At 45.4% G+C, this 23,719-nt stretch overlaps 1 long non-coding RNA gene across 1 annotated transcript in view; it reads right to left on the bottom strand.

Moving 5' to 3' along the window:
- Positions 1-9,144, bottom strand: part of LOC140187881 (uncharacterized) — a 43,301-nt gene extending 34,157 nt beyond the window's left edge. Inside the window, exons 1-2 of the long non-coding RNA XR_011883170.1 lie at positions 9,064-9,144; positions 7,793-7,945 (exon numbers count right to left, since the gene is read on the bottom strand). This is a non-coding gene — a long non-coding RNA (uncharacterized lncRNA). The remainder of the gene's footprint in view (positions 1-7,792; positions 7,946-9,063) is intronic.
- Positions 9,145-23,719: the final 14,575 nt, after the last annotated feature.

Raw genomic sequence — 23,719 nt, 5'->3', positions numbered from 1 at the left:
GAAGATACAAGAAACTGAAAGCACCTACCACCAGTCTCAAGGGCAGCTTCTGTCCCACGGGTATGAGAGAAATGCATGGTCCCCTGTTTCGATAAGGGTGAGTTCCAGGCCTCACTTCGTTATGGTCTAGCACCTTATCGTCTGCCTGTACTACACTTACTCTGCAACACTTTATTCTGCATTCTGATGCTGTTTTCTGCTGTACTTCCTTAATGCACTGTCACAATGGAATGATTTGCATGGACACAATACAAAAAAAACCTGGATACATCTGAAAACACTAAACCAATTTACCAACTTCCTTTCACCTCTGATGCTCCTTCCCCTCTAACAGCACCACCTTTCACCATTAAGCCCTGTAGGATGGTGCTGCCATTAATTGGCTCTGGTGCAAACTACCCAGATATTTAATAACCTAAATGCCTGTTAGACACTGTAGCTGTGCCCCATGCTGACCTTATTAAGACTAAGACTTACTCAAAGCATAGTTCCACAGACTGTATTGCCTTCAGGGGCAAGGCTGCCCACCTGACTGTGAAATGTGTTTCAGGTGACATAATGTTGGCCAACACCTTTATTAAATATGACCTGCCTTTGATCTCAAGTTCAGCTCAAGGGAAACTGTGGTTGGGAAAGAACCGTACACGAGTGAAGTCTGCCGAGTCCCGGCGTGACGTCAGCAAGCATTCACTCCGCGGGACAACGTGCCTATGATCCCTTAATCTCGTCAGCTTTGCTTAAAGATGGTTGCCCCAGACATCGAGGCCATGCCACTTTGAGAATGTTGATTCGGGATCAGCTTGCACTAACGTGGCCTAAAAGGCAGGATTCAGTATTCTCCTTCACTGTCAACTGATCAGATACACTCCAATCCCAGCTGTCAGACTGGTTTGAAAAAACTAAAACACTCCCCCCTCTTGGCTGGTAAGCACACTGCACCAGCTACAACCTCACAATGTGGACAACACTAACCTGTGTTCATATTGCAGCTTTACTGCCTGCGGAGGGTGTATTGTTGCTGGTGGACTCTTGCTGAGCACTCAGATTAGCTGCCACCTTCCTTGACTTACATAAGGTAATCACTTATTTTTAAAGAGTAGCTTTATTTGTCACATGTGCATCGGACATACATTGACTGGGATCAGCTATGATGGCATGATGGAGTGGTGCAGCAGACTCGATGGGCTGAGTGGCCTAATTCTGCTCCAATGTCTTATGGTCTTACGGACACCCGTCATTTGCGCCAATGGCAAGTTCCGTCCAAGGACGTATGGAGGGCAGCCCGCAAGTGTCACCATACTTCCATCGCTAACACTGCTTGTCCACAACCTACTAACCCTTTCCATTGACTTGGTCAAGCCAGTCCTCAGTGACATTAGATGCAGGGTTAAGAGCCAGCAGGCCGAATTTTAAATTCATCAGAGGCCAATAGTTGCTGATGTTTGATATCAGCTGGTGAATTGCAGCCCAGATAAATCATTTCTCTTGGCACACTTTGATAAAGATTAGCTTTATTTGCGACATGTATATTGAGATTTCTGGGTGAAAAGGTAGAGATGCGTCTCTATCAAAGGAGGTATATGGTGCTCCTTGCCTTCACTAGCCTGCAGGTCGCCCTTGGGCAAAGTGTAGCACCTGCTTAGTGTGGTAAACCATATATATGTGTTGTAACTGGGTTACCTGTCTGGACATGCCCCTCTGCTGACTGCTCCTGTGGCTCCTCCCACAGACCCCTGAATAAAGGCGATTGTGCCACTGCTCCTCCTCTCAGTCCAGGGCAGGTACGCAGCATGGACAAGGTCCCATTTTACTGCGAATAAAAGCCCTTCAGTATTTACTCTACTTCCAGTCTTTTGGAGTAATTGATAGTGCATCATTTAGCCTCTCCGACCCAGACCACGTGAAGCCATGAGAGCAGGTAGTACGAGCAGCCAGTGCATATCACAAGTCCTAGTTATGTGATTACTGATGCCAGGCAGACAATTTCTGAAGAGTATTGATAATGACTGGAGTCACCCATCTTGTAAAGACACTGTCCAGGAGAAGGCAATGGCAAACTACTTCTGTAAAAAAATTTGCCAAGAACAATCATGGTCACGGGAAGCCCATGATCTCCCACATCATACAACATGACACATAATGAACAAACAAACTTTGAAACATCAAAACATACAGCAAAATGCGTCGTTTTGAATCAACTAGCAGCACGTTCAAGGATTGTGGTGGGAAGCCCGCAAGTGTTGCCGTGGCAACATAGCATGCTCACATCTCATGAGTCCTAACCGTACATCTTTGAAACGTGGGAGGAAATCAGAGCACCTGGAGGAAACCTACGTGATCATGGGGAGAACGTACAAACACCTGGCAGACAGAGGCAGGAAATGAACTCAGATCAGCGATCGCTGGCACTGTAAAGTGTTACGCCCTAGTGCCGTCCGAATGGTGAAACGGTTCATCAGGATCTTTGCAAGGCTGTTGCCAGGACTCGAGGGAATACTTTATACTTTATACTTTATTGTCGCCAAACAATTGATACTAGAAAGTACAATCATCACAGCAATATTTGATTCTGCGCTTCACACTTCCTGGATTACAAATATTAAATAGTAAAAATTAATAAATATTAAAAATTTAAATTATAAATCATAAATAGAAAATAGAAAAATGGAAAGTAAAGTAGTACAAAAAAACCGAGAGGCAGGTCCGGATATTTGGAGGGTACGGCCCAGATCCGGGTCAGGATCCGTTCAGCAGTCTTATCACAGTTGGAAAGAAGCTGTTCCCAAATCTGGCCGTACGAGTCTTCAAGCTCCTGAGCCTTCTCCCGGAGGGAAGAGGGACGAAAAGTGTGTTGGCTGGGTGGGTCGTGTCCTTGATTATCCTGGCAGAACTGTTCCGACGGCGTGCGGTGTAAAGTGAGTCCAAGGACGGAAGATTGGTTTGAGGTTACAGGCAGAAGCTAGGCAAGATAGGACTTTATTCCTTGGAGTGTAGGAGGCTAAGAGGTGATCTTATAGAGGTTGTGTAAAATCATGAGGTCATAGATAGGGTGAATGCACTCAATCAGCGAAAAGAGAATCAAAAACTAGCAGGCAGAGGTTTAAGGTGAGAAGGGAAAGACGTACAAGGAACCTGGGCATCAGCTTCACACAGAGGATGGTTTGAATATGGAATGAGCTAACAGAAGGAGTGGTTGAGGTAGGTACAAAAAGAAGACTTAAAAGATATTTGGACAGTTTCATGGATAGGACAGGTTTAGAGAGATGAGAGTCCAAATGCAAGCAAATAATGTTCTGAGAGAAGTTCAGATCTCTTAGCATGTTTAAATTTGAGTTATATTTTTGGGGTGCCACAGTAGTGTAACGCGACACTATTACAGCTCAGGGCATCGGAGTTCAGAGTTCTGTAAATTTCTACAGGTGTACCATGGAGAGCATTCTAACTGGTTGCATCACCGTCTGGTACGGAGGGGCCACTGTCTAGGATCGGAAAAAGCTGCAGGGAGTTGTAAACTCAGTCAGCTCCATTATGGGCACCAGCCTCGCCAGCATCTAGGACACCTACAAAGGGTACCACCCATAATTAAGGACCTCCACCACCCAGGAGGTATGCCCTCTCCCCATTGCTAGCATCAAGGAGGAGGTACAGGAGCCTGAGGTCAAAGCAACACTCACAACACACTGGAGGAACGCAGCAGGTCGGGCAGCATCCGTGGAAACGATCAGTCGACGTTTCGGGCCGGAACCCTTCATCAGGACTGAAGAGGGAAGGGGCAGAGGCCCTATAAAGAAGGTGAAAAACCAGTGAGGGGAAAGATAAAGGGGTGGGGGAGGGGAGGCAGGGAGGTGATAGGCAGGAAAGGTGAAGAAGGAATAGGGGAAAACACAATGGGTAGTAGGAGGAGGCGGAACCATGAGGGAGGTGATAGGCCTGAGGTCACACACTCAAAGTTTCACCAACAGCTTCTTCCCCTCAGCCATCAGATTTCTGAATGGACAATGAACCCACGAACACTACTTCATTACTTTTTAAAATCTTTTTTCTATTTTTGCACTACTTACCTAATATTTATTTATTTATTGTGTTTTTAAATTTTTATATATTGCAATGTACTGCTGTCGCAAAACAACAAATTTCACGACATACGTCAGTGATATTAACCCAAACAACAGGAATTCTGCAGATGCTGGAAATTCAAGCAACACACATCAAAGTTGCTGGTGAACGCAGCAGGCCAGGAAGCATCTGTAGGAAGAGATACAGTCGACGTTTCAGGCCGAGACCCTTTGTCAGGACTTCGTTAGCGTTCACCAGCAACTTTGATGTGTGTTGTCAGTGATATTAAACCTGATTCTGATTCTGAATTCTGACAGCGCCTGTAAGGAGTTTGTTCTCTCCATGACTGTGCAGGCTTCTGTCAGTTGCTCCAGTTTCCTCCCCCATTCCAAAGACGTACCGGTTAGTAGATTGTACATTGCCCTGTGATTAGGGTACCGTTACATCAGTGGGTTGCTGGGCAGCACAGCTGTTTGCGTTGGAAGGGCCTATTCCACATTGTACCTCAAAATAAAAACTAAATATAAATAAAATAAACCTGATGACACTAAATAATGTTATTAGAAAAGTTCAGCTCACTTAGCAAGTTTAAATTTGGGAGTTTTATTCAGCACTCCATTCTTGGCTTCAGGTTTAACTCTTTTGCTGAACAAAACTCCTAAACATAAACATACTAATTGAGGCACAGACATGAGAAAAGTTCCTCCAGCATTTTGTGTTTCTTTTAATTCATTTACGGGATGTGGGCGTCGCCGGCGAAGCCAGCATTTATTGTGTGATACTAAGTGCGTCAAATTTTCTAATAACACTATTTAATGTCAACAAGATATTCACTGAGAAAGAAATGGAATAATTCAAACTAATTTAATCTTTAAGTCTGACAAAAATCGACTCAAACCATGAGAGCTTACTCCCTGATCTATGATAAGTTACACTCATCTGCCACTTCAGCAGTTAAATAAAAGTTGTTTTAAACAATCCCTCTAAATTTGACCCAGTTGTGTTAAACAAAGGAGAGAAAGGGGGGAAAATATGCCTATCTACAAAAAGGAAGGAGCAGCAAGCTGTGAGATCATTGAGATTTACGGCCAGTCCTGGGACCCTGATTACCTCCACGGGCAAGCATTCATCAGCAGGGTTCACTGAGGTCCTGGATGTCGTTCTCCCCCCCACCACCTTCCTTGAACTCCACAATCTGAGATCAGCTAGCTCAGCGTAGGAGGGCAGTCAACTGTGGAACCTTCCCAATGACTTTATTAACTCCACCGACTGATGGAATTAGCATTTCGAAGCTCATTTAAATCCAGTGTGGAAACACACTGCGGACGATCCCTGCGGAACCAGACAACTTGGGTACCCCGTACCCTACCCGCACCCACAACGCGATGAGGCCTCTCTCAGGCTGGAAGAGCCCCACCTCATATTCCGTCTGGGTAGCCTCCAACCTGATGGCCTGAACTTCAAGTTTTCCGACCTCCCCTCTTCCCCCTTCTCTCTTTTCCATTCCCCATTCTGACTCCCTTCTTACCGCTTCTCCTTTCCTCACCTGCCCAACAACTCGCTCTGGTACAGTTCAGTGCGATACATAAAATGTATACAATGCTGCTGGAAGATTACCAGCTTCCTGAAAGACACAGTGTGGTCCACTCAAGGTTTTTTGGCCTTCCAGATCAAGGAGTAAGCAAGCACTGCTGACTGGCACATACCAGCGTGCAAGAGGACAAGCTGAGGGAGATGCTGAACCTTCGTGAGACCAATGTGGGGAAAGAGCACAATCTCAGGTCCTGCTTCTACTGGGCGCTGGAGGCTGGGTCCAGAGTAACAACATCTCAAACACTTCACTGACAGAATTCTCCAGCGTGAAATGCTGGTGAAGCTGATAATATTGTAAGGGAATGCGTTGAAGTATTGATGTTGTGACTAGTGTTGGTACAGTGAATTAAGTCCTCGTTGTATGTAGTTCAGATTCAGTTATCTATCATTTGAAGATACAATGAAATGTGCCTCACACAAAATGCTGGAGGAGCTCAACAGGCCAGGCAGCATCTATGGAGAGGAATGAACATTTCGGGCCCTTCATCATTCCTCTCCACAGATGCTGCCTGACCTGCTGAGTGCCTCCAGTATTTTGTGTGTTTCAGCAGGACTGGAGAAAAAAAGCCGAGGAGTAGATTTAAAAGGTGGGGGGAGGAGAGGAAGAAACACAAGGTGACAGGTGAAACCGGGAGGGGGAGGAGTGAAGTAAAGAGCTGGGAAGTTGATTGGTGAAAGAGATACAGGGCTGGAGAAGGGGGGGAATCTGGTCGGGGAGGACAGAAGGCCATGGAAGAAAGTGAAGGGGGAGGAGCACCAGAGGGAGGTGATGGACGGGCAAGGAGATAAGGTGAGAGGGGAAAAGGGGATGGTGTTGGTGAAATATGCCATTTGTGTTAACAACTAACACAGCCAAGGATGTGTTGGGGGCAGCTGGCAAGTGTCACCATACATTCCAGCACCAACATAGCATACCCACACCAACAACAACAATACAACAATTCAGCAAGAGCCAAACAAGCCCCTTTCTCACCCCCAACTCACACACACAGACAGGCCACCTCTGGGCCTCCAGTCCTTGGCACCAGACTCTCAGACTCGCAATCTACCTCGTTTTGATGATTGTTTATTTGCACTGCACTCTTTCTCTAACTGTTACACTTTATTCTACATTGTTGTTGCTTTACCTTGTCTACCCCAATGCACTGTTCAGTATAAACATCATGTAAGACAAGCTTTTCACTGAACTTTGGTGCATGTAACAATAATAAACCAATTCCAATACCAATACCAATACCTTCCCAACAAGATCTGGAATGCTGAACAGAGCAAGACCAACATCTGCACTGCTCCCTCTTACCTGCACGGATGCACGGCCGCATAGTAACTGAAATGCTCTCATGCACGTAGCCTTTGTTGCCATGCAGCTGAAATTTCCTTTTATATAATGTTAATATAACTTTTGAAATTATGCTAATATAATTTTGAGGTCTATGTTAACATAATTGTGAAATATCCTGCGATTAATTATGTGGGCACGTGGCCAAGTGGTTAAGGCATTCGAGTAGTGACCTGAAGGTCGTGAGTTCAAGCCCCAGGCGAGGCAGTGTGTTGTGTCCTTGAGCAAGGCACTTAACCACACAGTGCTCTGTGACGACACTGGTGCCAAGCAGTATCGGCCCTTGTCCTTCCCTTGGACAACATCAGCGTCATGGAGAGGAGAGACTTGCAGCATGGGCAACTGCCGGTCTTCCATACAACCTTGCTCAGGCCTGCGCCTTGGAGAGTGAAGATCCATAGTCTCGCAAGACTAACAGATGCATTAAACTTAAATTATATGTTGATGAATATAATTCATAAATTTTCTAAATAATAAAAATACCACTACCTTTACTTTGAAATGTTTTAGAGCTTTAACGTATTTACATCGTCAGTGTTTCAAGTTACAACACTGTTACAAATTGTAACAATAAACACAGAATGGAAGTCGGTAGCTTATTGTTAATAAACTGCCAGCCTGCTGAACACTGACGCCATAATATGGATATTGCAGAAAAAAACATTAGCAGTGCCACACAGTTTTCAGGCTGTGTAAAAATTCCCTGCTCAGAGCAATGGTTGGTCCACACAACTGTAAAGAAAAAAGTTAGAGGGAACACTGAATACTTCACCTATTATGCAAGCTATTGCAGCAGATGCTTACTGAAGTTGGGATGGTCAAGGGCCAGAAGTGCCATAGAGATCTAGATCCAGATAGAATGTGCTCCTCCAGAAAGAAGGTGTGTAGTCCAGTCTCATGGCAGACCACAATTCAGTGATGAAAAACATAAAGTGCTGGAAGTAGATCAGTCAACGTCTGTGGAGAGAGGAATAGAATTAATGCTCCATGCCGACAAAAGTTTGAAAGCATAAATGTTTTAATTTGCAAGAAGTTGGAGGGACGGACTGAACAAAGGAAATATCAGTGATAGGGTGGAGACCAATATTGTCTAAGTGACAGAAAAGCTGTTGGTTCAGTACAGGAAACTTAGTGCAAAATTCAATAGCTTGGTCAGAAATTCTTCAATGAAGAAACGGGAAAGGAGAAGAGTTGTCCTTTGCTGAGGACGTGGTTGGGTTGGAGGGGCTGCCTTCCCCAGCAAAATTAGTGCAGTAACTTTACCTCCTCCAGCTGGCACACGGTTGCTATGACACCGCGTCCACATGCTGTTTCAATAACACGCTTAACCAATGCAAATGCATTACGGCGCTCCAGATGACATAATTGTATCAGTACGAGCACCAGTCAGACTTCCCAGTATGCTCAGGTAAGTGTTGGCTGTGATCACAGAGCTAATTGCTCCACGGTATTGCTGGAGGTCAGTTAGAGGGTATTTTCAGTGCTCGGGGGACATTACTCTGAAGTGACGGGCTTTCTTTTTATATTTTTGACATGCTTCAGGTATGACTCAGAAAGATGACCATGTAGCGTGCATGGACCTTGAGTCAAAAAGTACACTACACTACTCACAGCTTTGTCGCAATAACATTGGAAGAACCAACAGACTCTCACTGTAGTCAGCACCCACTCAGTCACTATAGGATGACCAAGGAAGTGGCTAACAACATATTTCAGACACTACCGGTGTTCGTCACCATCTGATGCAGAGGGGCCATGGGAAAAAGCTGCAGAGAGCTGCGAACTCAGCCATGTCCATCATCGGCACCAGCCTCCCCAGCACTGAGGACACTGGACATCAGAAGGCAGCATCCATCATTATGTACCCCCATCACCCAGGATGTGCTCTCTTTTCATCAGGGACCATAAAGAAACCCACCCAGTGTTTTAAGAACAACTCCTTCCCCTTCGTCATTATATTTCTGAACCGTCCATGAACTCATGGCCACTACCTTACTCTATTGTTCTCCCTTGGCGCTATTTATTTTTAATATATATATATATATTCTTATCGTACTTGTTGCAAAACAACAGACCTGATTCTGATGCCACTGGGCCAGCTAATGATTTTGGCAAAGCACTTGCGCTCAGTGTTGCTCCAGTCGGGAGTCCAGCAGAACACAAGGTTACCTGACATCAACACTTCTTATGCTATGAATGCGCATTCTTTTCTTGGCAAAGGTTTGCTGGGGGGGGGGGGGGGGGGAGTCAAATCTAATTAATCACACAGTTAATGATGTTTGGTCTACATTACATCATTTTCTATCCCCAACTATTCAAGCACAAGATATGTGCTACTTTTCTATTCTATCGTGCGGTTCAGGAAGTGACATTTGCTTCTATTCCAGGAAATATTTCATGTTTGCTAATTATTCAATTGGAACAGTAACTTTTTTGTGTATTGTAGAGCACACCCTGTTGATGGTTTATTTCTGGGAAATGACCATGTTGCTGGAACCACAAAATACCCATACCTGGAGGGTATGGCATAGCCACCTTGCTTGTGGGACTTATAATTTTTCTGTAAGAGAGGACATGGCTTGGAACCAGCATTAAAAAAAAATGATCAATACTGGAAACGACAAATACAGGTAGCGTTTAATCAATTAATCTCAACTGGGTGTGCTGCCCTTGCATGGGCAGGTAAATGAAGATTATTTTTCAAAGCAAGGGCAGGCAACCTGTACGGTATGCCACCAAGCTGTAAAAGCAGGGAATCAAACAGCTTTGGTTCTGAAATGTCGGTAATTTATCATACTGTTTAGTGCACCCTCCCCTATGTTACAACTTGTGTGGCAATAATCATAAGGCAATGTTTGTCTTTTCCCCATTCTCCGAATGTCACCAACACTTGCTGCCCTGAAGGCAGGGTCACGTAGGGGCTGTTTCTGCCTGCTGAAGGGCAGAAGGGAACCACTTGGGGTTTTACAACAATCCAACAGTTTTCCTGCCCGTTTGAACTGGCACGAACGGGTTTAGCGTTCCTTAACAAGACTTGAACTCTCAGTTCCTGAACTGCTAGCCAGGACCATAATGTTCCTGGTGTCAGCCTCTCTGGGCCCAACATATTGATGAAATTACAATGAAGACACATTCAAGATTCAAGATTGTTTAATTGCATCTCCAGTACACAAGTGTAAAGGAGAATAAAATATTTGTTATGGCAGTTATGATGCAATACAAAAAAACACAATAAGATAAAGAAAACAGTAATAAAATGCTATTAATATAAATACATAAGATAGCTTTTATACATCGATTGTATGTACATACATAAAGTGATGCTGGATACAGGAGTATCTGTACATAGCTGACTCTGGCAGGAAGTGATAAAGTAGTGGTTGTGTCAGGCTTACCACTTGGGGAAAGTCACTGTTTTTGTGTCTGGTGGCCCTGGCATGGATGCTACATAGCCTCCTCCCTGATGGGAGTGGCTAGATTTAATTAGGAGCTTGAGGAGGTTTGGTATGTCACCGAAGACTCTGACAGATTCCTATCGATGTTCCAGGGAGAGCATTCTGATGGGTTTGCGTCACCGTCTGTTACAGGGGCGCCAATGCACGGGATCAGGAAAAGTGGCAGAGGGTTGTAAGGTTAACCAACTCCAACATGGCCAATTGCTTCCCCACCATCGAGGACATCTTCAAAAGGAGAAGCCTCAAGAACGTGGCATCCATCATTAAGGACCCTCACCACCCAGGACATGCCCTCTTCTCATTGCCAACATCAGGGAGGGAGTACAAGAGCCTGAAGACACACACTCAACATTTTAGAAACAGCTTCTTGCCCTTCGCTGTAAGATTTCTGAATGGACCGTGAACCCATGAATATTACCTCACTTTTTAGCCTCTTTTTGACTAATTATTTTTTTTAAATATTTGTTATTGAAACTCAGTCATTTTTAGGTATTGCACTGTACTGTTGCCAAAGAAAAACAAATTACATGACATGTCAGTGATAGTAAACCAGATTCTGATTTCTGGTTCTGATGGGCTGGCTGCCCTACACAGACATGGATATTCAATCATTATATTGATTCAACTTGGAAAACATGCATGTCAACTTACATCAGATTATTATTTAGGGGCACATTCTCATTAGATAGCCAGCAAGAAATAGCAGTTGGACCAGAAACAACAAAGCCTACGTTGAAGATGGGAAGACATGAGTTCATATCCCATCATGGAGGCTGGGTAAGTTCAATTTGTTAACTAAGTTAACAAATCTGAAATAAAAATTAAGCATCAGTAACAGTTCAAAGTTCAAAGAAAATGTATTATCAAAGTACATATATGTCACCATATACAACCCTGAGATTCATTTTCTTGCAGGCATTCATATTAAATACAAAGAAACAAAAGAAACTAATAATAATAAATATCGAGAACGTGTGACAAAGAGTCCTTGGAAGTGAGTCCGTAGGTTGTAGGAACAGTTCAGTGTTGGGGTGAGTAAAGTTGAGTGAAGTTATCCCCTCTGTTCAAGAGCCTGATGGTTGAGGAGTAATAACTGTTCCTGAACCTGCTGGTGTGGGTCCTGAGGCTCCTGCACCTTCTTCCTGATGGCAGCAGCGAGAAAGGTGCATGGCCTGGATGGTAGGGGTCCTTCAAGATGCCCAGTCCATCACAATAAAGCCCTCTCCACCCCTGAGCACAGCACTCTATGTAGATGTGCTCAGGGGTGCAGAGGGCTTTATTGTGATGGACTGGGCATTATCCACTACCGTTTGTAGGCTTTCCTGTTCAAGGACATTGGTGTTTCCATACCTTGTCATGATACTACCAGTCAATATGCACTACATCACACATCTAAAGTAGTTTGTCAAAGTTTTGGATGACGTGCCAAATCTTTGCAAACTTTCACTTACGTGCTGGACTGAGGACCAATCCTCTGAGATGATACTACTGAGGAATTCGAAGTTGCTGACCCTCTCCTCTGATTCTCTGATCCCCTGATGACGTCTGGTGGCAAAAATTGGCTCCTTGGTTTTGCTGACATTTTGAGAGGTTGTTTCAAAGGTATATTTAATGTCAGAGAAATGTATACAATATACATCCTGAAATGCTTTTTCTTCACAACCATCCACAAAAACAGAGGAGTGCCCCAAAGAATGAATGACAGTTAAATGTTAGAACCCCAAAGTCACCCCCCCTCACCCAGCTCCGCTCCCTCCCGCGTGTAAGCGGTAGCAAGCAATGATCCCCCCTCCTCCACCAGCAAAAAAAAACGTCGGCACCCACCACCGAGCACTCAAGCGTGCAGCAAAGCAACAGTAAAGACACAGACTTGCAGTACTCCAAAGACTACAGTGTTAACCCGGCATTCGACATACCACAGGCTCCCCCTCTCCCTAATAAGGGAGGAAGAGATGTCTCCGTTTCACAGCGAGAGGGGAGACATAACAAACAACTCGCTGGTTTACGATGTTAAAAGTCTGTTGCGTTGCTTTTTTCGAGCTCTGTGCCCGAAGATCTCAGGTCTCTGGGCACACAGCCAAAGATCTTCCTGCTCCCATGGCACACCGGTCTGGGACACCGACCTTGGCTCCGCCCGTCTCCAGAGCCCCGAGATCCTAGGCCTCCAAAGCTGAGCCGAACTCTTATGCCACGCCCTTGGCGTGCCGAACAATGGCCAGTTATGGAACCCCAAGACTGGGTCCCATTCCTGCAAAGAACCGTAGTCAGCATGTAACTCCAGGTTAGGGTCTTCAAAAGAACCCTGAAAGGGAAAAATAGAGGTGTTAAAGATGGAAATAGAGCTGTTTCCAAAGACGCAAGCAAAGGAGTTGTCGTTTAGCACCATCATCCCCTCACTCTGCTTCTGTTCATGTGGTACCATTCAGCCAGTCTTTCAATCTCCTGCTGACTCACCACCCTTTTTGATTCGGCCAACAACAGTGGTGTCATTAGCAAACTTAAATATGGCATCGGAGTTGTGCTTAGCCTCACAGTCCTAAGTATAAAGTGGATAGAGCATGGGGCTAAGCATACAGCCTTGTGGTGCATCTGTGCTGATGGTGATCGTGGAGGAGATGTTGCCAATCCAAACTGACTGGGGTCTGCAGGTGAGGAAATTGAGGATCCAGTTGCATTAGGAGGTATTGTGGAACTCTTGGAGCTTATTGATTAGTTTTGAGGGGATGATGGTATTGATTGCCGAGTTGTAGTCAATAAAAAGCATCTTCACTGTCCAGATGTTCCAGGGTTGAGTGAAGAGCAAATGAGATGGCCTCTTCTGTTAACCTGTTGTGACAGTAGGCAAATTGGAGCGGATGCAAGTCACTTCTCCAGCAGGAGTTGATATGTTTCATCACCAAACTCCTAAAGCACTTCTTCACAGAGGATGTAAGCGCTATCGTATGACAATCATCAAGTCAGGTTACCATGTTCTTCTTATGCGCCATCGTGATCATGATGCTATTGGATTCTTATAAAAACTCATGTGAGTCTTAAAGTTAAATGGTGTGGAATCAGTCCTTTCAGTCTTCTCAGTTACATCAGCCACTAAATATCTATGTACCCAGGAACAGAATTAGGTCATATGGCCCAGCAAGTCTGCTCAGACTTTCTATCACTGCTGATTTATTACCCTTCAACACATTCCCCTGCCTTCTCCCTTTAACCCCTTTACTATTCAAGAATGTAATAACCTCCACTTTAACTACACACAATTTCTTGGCCTCCACAGCCTTCTGCGGCAACGAATTCCACAGATTCACCAGCCTCTTCCTCGTCTCTGTTCTAAAGGGATCGTTTCCCAGCACCTGACAGAAAACCTTCCAGATTATGCCATTTCAAGCACACATCAAAGTACTTCAAAAATGTTGTAAGGGTATCTGTCTCCTCCGTCCTCTCAGGCAGCGAGTTCCAAATTTCACCCCATGCTCTGGATCTGAGTATTCAGCCCTCTACGTTTCTTACCGTGAAGCCAAATCCATAGCAACCAAGCCATCCTCTGAAATGGCCCAGCTCTGACCAAGGACTGGTAGTGAGCGCTAACCCAGCCTGCAGTGCCCACATTCTGAGACTGAAGCAAGTCTGAAAGCAACAGGAGGAACAGACGTTCAACGGCCACTTTCTTAGTTACCTTCTGTACCTAATGAAGTGGCCAATGAGTGTATGCTTGCAGTCCTTTGATCCTGTAACCTGTACATTTCAGGGTCCGAGGTGTTGTTTGTTCAAAAATGCTCTTCAAGTTCAAGTTTGAGTTTAATGATCATTCAACATACACATGAATACAGCCAAGCCAAACTGCGTTCCTCTGGGACCAAGGTACAAAACACAATACCAACAGTCATTCACAGCACAAGGCACGTATAGCACATTTAGTTATGATAGCAGTAACTCTACAGTTACAAAATAAGTCCCTGAGTGCTATGTCCTGTAGATAGATGGTGCATGGGATGTTGTCCTGGTGCCACGTTTGCGCAAGAACAAGCATGCATCAGTTCAATCATCCTGCACTAGTTCAGCTGGCACTGAACACAATCCAGCTTGTCTTCCACCGAGCAAACACTGGAGAGCAGCACGGATGGGAGGGGCCAACCCAAACCAACCTGGTCACCACATCACACCGCCTCCGGCCTCTCCTCCCCTGGGCGGCTGCAACAGGTCACCCCACTGCATGAGGGCTGGGTCCGAGCAGTAACCAAGGCCACACAGCTCCCCCCACTGTCTGTCTTACCAACTGCACGCCATCGCTATATCACGTGGTTATTTGAGTTACTGCTGCCTTCCTGTCAGCTTGAACCAGTCTGGCCATTCTCCTCTGACCTTTCTCATTAACAAGGGGTTTTTGCCCACAGAACTGCTGCTCACTGGATGTTTTTTGTTTTCGCACCATTTTCTCTGTAAGCGCTAGAGATTGTTGTGCATGAAAATCGCAGAAGGTCAGCAGTTCCTGAGATACTCAAACCTCCCTGTCTGGCACCAATGATCATTCCACAGTCAAAGTCACTGAGGTCACATTCCTTCGCCATGCTGATGTTTGGTCTGAACAACAACAGGACCTCCTGACCATGTCTGCTGCCGAAGAAACAAAAGAGCATGGAAATAGGAACAGGAATAGTCAGACAGCCCCCTGAGCTTGCTCCGCCATTGTGGCTAACCTAATCAATAGCTTCTCCTTCATTTTACTCCCCAAACTCTCGGTTCCCCTAAAGCAAGAGTTCCCAACCTAGGGTCCATGGACCCCTCAGTTAATGGTAGGGGTCCATGGCATAAAAAAGACTGGGAACCCCTGCTCTAAACCCTAAATACCTCAGCTTGGATGTATTTTATGGCTCAAAATTCAAAGTAAATTTATTATCAAAGTACGTATATGTCACCCTGGGAATCATTTTCTTGCAGACATTCACAGTACGATAGATCAATGAAAAGCTACACACAGACAAGGACTGGCAAACAACCAACATACAAAAGCAGACAAACTGAGCAAGTGCAATAAGTAAATCAGTAGTACTGAGAACACGAGTTGTGGAGTCCTTGAAGTGAGTCCATCGGTTGAGTTCAGTGGTCAGTTCAGTGCTGAGGTGAGTTAAGTTGGCCACGCTGGTTCAGGAGCCTGATGGTTGAACTGTTCCTGAACCTGGTGGTGTGGGACCCAAGGCTGAAGGAGCCTCTGACTGAATAAATTCCTCTCCACCTCATTCTCAGTTTGAAATGGGTGGTGCTGTATTTGAGACTAGGCCCCTGGTTTCTAAAGGGGAAATACTGTATTGGTGCTGGCAAAACCCCTCACATCACTTCCTGTCTCAATGAAAACAAACTTCATTCATCTGATAGTAAAGCTTTAAACAGCTTAAATTTACTCATACAGCCAACTGTGCAGTTACGTGTGGAGCACTGCCTCATGGGATCCAGGGTGCTGGGACTGACCGTTACTTTGGCTACTGCTTGTGACTAGTTTGCATGTGGCTTTCTTTTGGCTGCTTTATTTTACTCCACATCCTTTTATGTGCTGTAAGCTTATTTGGCAGGTGACGTGACCCCTTACTACAGGTAAGTGGCAAACTATCAAAGGGGAGCTGATGGGCATGTAAGAAAGCAAAACTGTAGTGCTGAAAGGAAAACAAGGAGGGAGGATGGGACTGACGGGATTGCTCTGCTGGGAAATGGCCTGGATACGACGGGCCAGAAGGCCTCCTTCAGTATTGTAGTAGGTAACCCTCCTGTGCAGCTAAGCACAGCTCCAATGCCATATCTAACATTGCTGACAACACCACAGTCACCGGCTGAAGCAAAGGTGGTGACGATTCAGCGTATAGGAGAGAGAATGAAAATCTGGCTGAGTGGTGGTGCCTTGACAACAACTTCTTACTCAATGTCAGCAAGACCAAGGAGCTGATTATTGGCTTCAGGAGAAGGAAACCAGAGGTCCATGAGCCAGTCTTCATTGGAGACTCAGAGGTGAAGAGTCATCAACTTTAAATCCATCTGTGTCATTTGTGACCTGTCCTGGGCCCAGCAGGTAAGTGCAATTACGGGGAAAGCGTGCAGCACCTCTACTTCCTTAGGAGTTCGCAAACATTCAACATGACATCTGAAACTTAGACAAACTTCCATAGACGTGTAGTGGAGAGTGTATTGACTGGCTGCATCACAGCCTGGTATAGAAACACCAATGCCCTTGAAGGGAAAATCCTACAAAAGGTAGTGGATACAGACCAGCCCATCACAGGTAAAGCCCTCCCCAGTATTGAGCACATCTACACAAAGTGTTGCAGGAAAGCAGCATCCATCATCAGGGACCCCCACCATCCAGGTCATGCTCTCTTCTCACTGCTACCATCAGAAAGAAGGCACAGGAGCCTCAGGTCTTACACCGCCAGGTTCAGGAACAGTTACTAGCCTCAACCATCAGGCTCTTGAACTTGAGGAGATAACTTTACTCAACTTCACTCACCCATCACTGAAATATTCCCACAACCAATGGATTCACCTTCAAGGACTCTTCATCTCATGCTTTTAATATTTATTGCTTATTTAGATTAGATTATGAGGACACGCAGTCCTCTTTTATTGTCATTTAGTAATGCATGCATTAAGAAATGATACAATGTTTTTCCAGAATGATATCACAGAAACACATGACAAAGCAACTTAAAAACTAACAAAAAACACATAATTATGACAAATACTTACAACAGTGCAAAGCAATACCGTAATTTGATAAGAACAGACTATGGCACGGTAGAAGTTTCAAAGTCTCTCGAAAGTCCCATCATCTCATGCAGACGGTAAACCTCCAGCGCCGCCAACTTGCCGATGCAGCATCCTGGAAGTATCCGACCACAGTCTGACTCCGAGTCCGTCCAAAATCTCCAAGCCTCCGACCAGCTCTCCGACACCGAGCACTGAGCACCATCTCTGCCGAGCGCTTCGACCCCTTCGACCCCAGCCCCGGCAACAGGCAATAGACAAAGCCGAGGATTTGGGGCCTTCGTCTCCGGAGATTCTCGATCGCACAGTAGCAGCGGCAGCGAAGCAGGCATTCCAGAAGTTACTCCAGGTGTTCCTCCGTGCTTCTCATAGCTGTCTCCATCAAATCCGGATTGTGCACGGCCCCTAGTTACACATACGATGTCAATTCGGAACGGCCGTGCGCACTGCGTCGTGCTGCCATCTTCTCCTCCCTCCGAATTTTATTTATTTATTATTATTATTGTTTCATTCTTTTTATATTTGCACAGTTTGTTGTCTATGCACACTAGTTGAACATTCAAGTATGTGCGATTTTTCATTGATTCTTCCATGGTTGCTATTCTATTATGGATTTATTGAGTACGCCCACAGGAAAATGAATCTCAGGGTTGTATATGGTGACATATATGTACTTTGATAATAAAATCTACTTTGAACTTTGAAATTTGGAATTAACCTAGTGAGCCTTCTCAAGCCAAAGATACTCTCCTTTAGGTAAGGAGACCAAAACTGTGTATGGCTATCACGGTGTCAGCTTAACAACAATGGTAGCACAAATGCTGATTGAACATCTCCCTCTACAGAAGCTGCCTGATTCATCAAACAGCTTATTTTTATCTCCAAACTCCAACATCTGCAGTCTCTCATGTCTCCATAGCGAAAACTTCCTGACTTTTGCATTCTGTCATCTTTGATCATTCCTTTTGCCTTCTGAATTTCTTGCTGAACTTACATGTGAACTCCCTGTGCTCTGCACAAAATTCCTTCATCTCTCTGAAGACTTCACTGATGCAACTTTTTAAGCGTATCCAAGATTCAGGATTATTTATTGCCACTCTTCAGGTGTAAAGGAGAACGAAGTGATTGTTACTCCAGATCCGATGCAGCAACAAAAGTGCAATAAGCATAAAGCACACAATAAATATAAATACATGCAATTAGCTTATATACATATGATTGTATGCATATAAAGTGTTGCTAGATACAGGAGTATCTGTACATATGGTGACTCTGACAGGAAATAATAAAGTGGTGATGAGGGGCTGGGTTACTTGCTGGAGGTGTTGATCAGCCTGACGGCTTGCAGGAAGGAGCTGTTTTTGAGTCTGGTGGTCCTGGCGTGGAAGCCTCTTTCACGGTGGGAGTGGGGCAAACAGACCGCGAGCTGAGTGGGTGAGACCCTTCTTAATATTGCTGCCCTTTTTCCAGCACCTTACTGCATATATGTCCTTCATGGCAGTACAATAGCTATGTATCTTTTGCCAGAGATGGAAAGATTCATATATTTAAAATACTAATATTGTTGTCCTCTGGATAAGAAGTGATTGTACAAGGAAAAGGGTTTTCTTCAAATTTGTTTTTGTTGTACTTGTGGGTACATCAATTATTTGTAAATTTGATTCTCAAAGTGTATATATATCACCATGTACAACCCTGAGATTCATTTTCTTGTGGGCATACTCAATAAATCTATTGAATAATAACCATAATAGAATCACTGAAAGACTGCCTAACTTGGGTGTAGAAGACAACGAACTGTACAAATGCAAAAAGAAATCATAATAAATAAATAAGCAATAAATATCGAGAACGTGAGACAAAGAGTCCCTGAGAGTGAGTCCATTGGCTGTGACAACATTTCAATGGTCTGGCAAGTGAAATTGAGTGAAGTTATCCCCTTTGGTTCTACTGCCTGATGGTTACTACTACGTTGACTCAGGCCTAGGGGGCCGGCGTCGGGCACGATGACGGACTCTCCATTCTCCCTCTCCCTCATCAGTGTGTTCAGTTCATCTACATTAGCCGCGCCGCTGTCTTCTAGGAGCGTGTTGACCATAGCCTTGGGAGGGCGCCCAGGGTTCATCCTCCCGTGCTTGGGCTCCCATATGATGACTAGGCTGGCAGGTAGCTCGGGGTGGCGTAGACAGTGCCCTGCTAGTTGCAGTCTTCTCGCCTCGATTTTAGTGGTGAGTATCGGCAGGTTGTTATAGAGCTCAACGTTCGTCATGTGCTGTTGCCAAATCACATCAAGAGCCATCCGGAGCATTCCTGTATAGCAACCATCAGCCTGATGGCTGAGGAGGTGTAAATGTTCCCGAACCTGGTGTTGCGAGTCCTGAGGCTCCTGTACCTTTCTCCTGATGGCAGCAGCAAGAAGAGAGCATGTCCTGTGTGGCGGGGGTCCCTGATGATGGATGCTACTTTCCTGTGACAGCATTTCATGTAGATGTGTTCAATGGTGGGGAGGGCTTTACCTGTGATGGACTGGACTGTTTCCACTACATTTTGCAGGATTTTCAGTTCAAGAGCATTGGTGTTTCCATATCAGGCTATGATGCAGCCAGTCAATAAACTCTACACTAAACATCTACAGAAGTTTGTCGAAGTTTTAGATGTCACGCCAAATCTCCACAAATTCCTAAGGAAGTAGAGGCTCTGTAATGCTTTCTTTGTTATTGCATTTACATGCTGGGCCCAGGACAGGTCCTCTGAAATAATAACACTTAGGAATTTAAATTTGTTAAACCTGATACTCTGATGAGGACTGGTTTAAGGACTTCTGGTTTACTTCTCCCAAAGTCTATGATCAGCTCCTTGGTCTTGTTGACATTGAGTAAGCACTTATGACACCACTCAGTCTCCCTCCATCTGCTGATTCATCACCATCTTTGACTCAGCCAATGACAGTGGTGTCGTCAGCAAACGAATACAGTATAGCATTGGAGCTGTGCTTAGCCACGCAGTCGTAAGTGTAAAGTGAGCAGAGCAGGGGGCTAAGCACACAGACCCATGGTGCTCCTGTGTTGATGGAGATCGTGGAGGTGATGTTGTTGCTAATCTGCAATGACTGGGGTCTGCAAGTGAGGAAATCCAGGATCCAATTGCACACGGAGTTATTGCAGCCTAGGTCTTGGAGCTTATTGAGGGGATGATGGTATTGAATGCTGAGCTGTTGTCGATAAAGAGCATCCTGACGTATGATCTTTGCTGTCCAGGTATCCAGGGTTGAACCAATGAGATGGCATCTGCTTACTCAGGTAGGCAAATTGGAGTGGATCCAAGTCGCTTCTCAGTCAAGAGTTGATATGTTTCAGCCTCTCAAACACTACATCACAGTGGGTATAAGTGCTACTGGGCAATAGTCAATGAAGCAGGTCACCACGTTCTTCTTGGGCACCGGTATAATTGAAGCCTGCTTGAAGCAGGTGGGTAGCTCACACTGCTGAAGCGAGAGGTTAAAGATCGCAGTGGACACACCAGCCAGTCGATGAACACAGGTCTTTAGTACTTGGCCAGGTTCCCCATCTGGACCAGGGGCTTCTTGTGGTTTCACCTTCCGGAAGACTGCTCGCATGTCAGCTTCAGACACGAGAGAGTGAGAGAGAGAGAGAGAGAGAGAGAGAGAGAGAGAGAGTGAGAGAGTGTGAGTGTGAGTGTGTTTGGGCAAAGCTTAATCCTGATTTACACTTCTACGTCAACTCGATGCTGTAAGTACTGCGTCGCCGCAAACCCTACGCAGAGCCAACGCGGATCCCTACACCAGAGCCTGATGTGCACCTCTCCCAAAATGTAACTACGTGTCGCGGCTACGCAGAACGCGACTGCCGTGATTGGTCCGCCTGATAGCATCGCATTTCTCCTATGCTGCAGTAGCTTCCCATTGGGCGACTGAAGGGCAGGGAAGGAACTCTGGCTGCAATGCTTTCCATAAAGCTTTACAGACCTCCGAAATTATGGAGGACACATTTTGCTTTTACAAAAGAAGATGCTCGCTTTAAACTTGTTTACCCTGAGAAAGACTACCATGACCATGATGCCTTGCGTGGGCAGGTGTGTGCGCACGTGCAACATGCCCGAATTGCAGAGCAATGCAGACACACCAACGTACAAGTATCTCAACGCACGTAGGCCACTTGCGTAGGTTACGGCGACGAGTTGTCGCAGAAGTATAAATCAGGCTTTAGTCACACTTTTGCACTTCCTAAACAATGGTCTGTTCACACTCCATCACACCCAGCTCTTAATAGGTAGCAGAAAGGAATGTCCAATTGATATTTGACTTTACAGGCCACCCCCACCAGCTTATGAACACCCAATTTATGTCCACCCTGTACATACGAACGGGTGTTTGGGAGACTGGCAGGGTGGGTTTTTATTTTGTTTTATTTAGAGACAGTGCAAGGGAACAGGCCTTCCGGCCCATCAAGCCCAGGCTGCCCAATGACACCCATGTGACCAATTGCCCTACTAGCCCCTATGTAGGGGCAGGTGCAAAGGGCTGAATGGCCTAGCTCTACTCCTGTGTCTTATGGCCTTTGGAATGCGGAACACTTGGAGGAAATTCCCCATAGTCAGGAGGAGAACAATACAAGCTCCTCACCTACCAACCCCTACATCCCTGGGGCTGTGGGAGGAAACGGGAGCACCCGGGGGAAACCCAAGAAGTCACAGGGAGAGCGTACAAACTCCTGACGGACCGCAGTGAGATTTCCCAGCTGCCGCGAAGCTACCGGCATCTTCTGTGTGGGGAACTTGATCAGTGGTCGCATATCAGTTTGGGTTACAAATAGTTCGCAGGAGGAGAACCCTGTTGTAACCAGGTGGGGTGGTCATTATGGCACAAAAAGCAACATATGCCATACTACAATCGCAAGAAAACCGAAAGAAACACAAGAAATGCTAAAATTGCTCATGAGCAGGCAGCATACTGTACAGAGAAACAGAGTTATATTTCTAGTTAACCCACGCCTGGTTAGTCGTTAATGTGCGGTACTAGTGATGCCAGAGTCAGAAGTTCAAACACCAATGCAAACATTTAATTCAAGGTACCTCGTCATTTCTGGGCTCTTTGAAAGTGCACTATAAATCCCCCGATGGTTCAGTCTGGGTTTGGAGACTGCCACTCCCAATAGGTCAGACCTACGCACTTCACATGTTGCCTTGGGCAGGTGGGGGAGGAAGATTTTGTCCTTCTCAGAACAGATTTTCCTTTCATACGTTCCTGGAAGAGGGTTTTATGTGACTGATCATTGCAGGGATTCCCAAAGCCTATCAAAAATTTTCCTGGGTGATATCCACATATACAGAAGTGATATAGAACACAGATCAGTACAGCACAGGAACAGGCTCTTCGGCCTATGATGCTGTGCTGAACCAATAACATTTGTAATCAAATGACCAAGTAAACTAATCCTTTCTGCCTAAACAATGTCCATATCCTGCCATTTCCTTCACATTCACGTGTCTATCTAAACATCTCTGAAAATTCGCTAATGTTTCTGCCTCCACTACCTCCCCGGGCAGCACATTCCAAACACCCACCGCTACGTGGAAAACTTGCCCTTCACATCTCCTTTGAAATTATCCCCTCTCACCTTAAATGCGTGCCTCTGGTATTAAACACTTCGGCCCTGGGATAAAGATACAATCTGTCAACTCAATGCCTCTCGTAACCTTATAAACCTCCATCAGATCTCTCCTCGGAGAAAACAAGCCAAGTGTGTACAGCCTCTGCTTGTAACACGTGCCCTCTAATCCAGGCAGCTTTCTGATAAACCTCTCCTGGCACCCTCTGTATGTTTAATCATACAGCAGACCAACAGGCCATTTGGCCCATCAAGTCCATGTGTACTATCAGCCACCCACTTACCATGATCTGACACTAATCCCCTTTTATTCTCCTCACATTCTTATCAGCACTCTCCCCCCCCCCCAGAATTCAAGTTCAAGGTCATTGTCACTGAAACGGATTCATGTATCCCGCCAAATGAAACAACGTTCCTCCAGACCAAGGTGCACAACACAGTACATATCACTCACACACAACACATAAAGTAATACTATCGCACATAAATTGACTAATAAGGTGCTTTTACAACACAAGTTAAAAAGTAAACAGTATAACACTACTGGTGTTTCATTCTCTCTCTCCCTCCCTCTCTCTCTTGCACTCTCTGTCTTTATCTCTGTCTCTCTCTCCCTCTCTGTCTCATTCTCTCTCTCCCTCCCTCTCTCTCTTGCACTCTCTCTCTCTCTCTCTCTCTCTCACACTCTCTCAATGGTAGGGAGAGTTTTCTGCTGGTTAGTCAGAGAATCGGAGTAAAAAACGACGCAGCAGACTGTAATGCCGTCACCGTGATTATAGGTCTCACCTTTCACTGTGAAATGGGTGGCATCTCTCTGTCGCTTGTTGGTGAGCGAGGGAGAGAGAGCCTGCGGCGCGTTGAGCTGTCGGGCAAACAATAGTTCCTGCTGATTGCAGTTCACGGTC

The sequence above is a fragment of the Mobula birostris genome, chromosome 25, assembly GCF_030028105.1.
Source record: "Mobula birostris isolate sMobBir1 chromosome 25, sMobBir1.hap1, whole genome shotgun sequence".
In the NCBI taxonomy this organism is placed as follows: Eukaryota; Metazoa; Chordata; class Chondrichthyes; order Myliobatiformes; family Myliobatidae; genus Mobula; species Mobula birostris.
This window is presented reverse-complemented; position numbering and strand designations above follow the sequence as displayed.